The following is a 453-nucleotide window of genomic DNA, read 5'->3' on the forward strand; positions in this document are numbered from 1 at the left end:
GGTTTAAGGGGCTGTAGAAGATCCATAGCCAAGCCAAGAGAGCGAAAATGGGAGTGACCAACATCAATCATCTTCAGCATACTAGGTGAAAGGTACAAATCGATCCTCCATAATTTTATTAGATTCGTGTTCTTGTTTTTCCTGTGTGGTTTCCTCAATAGGGTTTCAAACTCAAACCCTTAGGGAGTTCAAACAACATGAAGTAAAATAACCTTCTAAAAGAAAAAAAAAATGCATTAAATAATTATACTATTTTGTATGCTTATGTGGCAAGGGAATCATCTTACATTTTCACCCCACCGTTGTTCGTATTCCTCTCATATCCATTAGGATTTATAAAAAAAATGAGATATGAATTATATAATTATTTTATTATTCCATCTCATTCTTTACAACTCATTTCTTTATCACAATTTCTACCCTTGCCTCCACTACACATTGACCCTATTATGT

The sequence above is a fragment of the Macadamia integrifolia genome, chromosome 7, assembly GCF_013358625.1.
Source record: "Macadamia integrifolia cultivar HAES 741 chromosome 7, SCU_Mint_v3, whole genome shotgun sequence".
Lineage (NCBI taxonomy): Eukaryota > Viridiplantae > Streptophyta > Magnoliopsida > Proteales > Proteaceae > Macadamia > Macadamia integrifolia.